Source organism: Nannospalax galili, unplaced genomic scaffold, assembly GCF_000622305.1.
Source record: "Nannospalax galili isolate Female #2095 unplaced genomic scaffold, S.galili_v1.0 scaffold898, whole genome shotgun sequence".
Lineage (NCBI taxonomy): Eukaryota > Metazoa > Chordata > Mammalia > Rodentia > Spalacidae > Nannospalax > Nannospalax galili.
Window position 1 is genome coordinate 3,273,338 of NW_008342399.1, and position 236 is coordinate 3,273,573.

General features: G+C 39.0%; 1 protein-coding gene across 2 annotated transcripts in view; it reads right to left on the minus strand.

Annotated features, from left to right (window-relative positions):
* Nucleotides 1-236, minus strand: part of Bdp1 (B double prime 1, subunit of RNA polymerase III transcription initiation factor IIIB) — a 117,541-nt gene that overhangs the window by 36,815 nt on the left and 80,490 nt on the right. The window lies entirely within an intron of this gene.

A 236-nucleotide genomic window follows, 5' to 3' on the forward strand; every position in this document is an offset into this window, starting at 1 on the left:
ACAGTCAGTTACTTTCTGAGCTCCTTGGCATCTGAGCATGGATATAAAGTCATCAGGTAGATTTCAATAGTAATGTTTTTCACATCTACTAATTATTAAGGAGCAAATTTTTATGCTTTGAAAAAAATTTTTTTTTTTTATACACCCACTTCCCAGGTAGCAGCCTCCCACAGCCTCCTTCCCCTCACTAGAGCCGTTATACTCTGATATCCCTGCTACTGTCTGCTGTGTTGTCA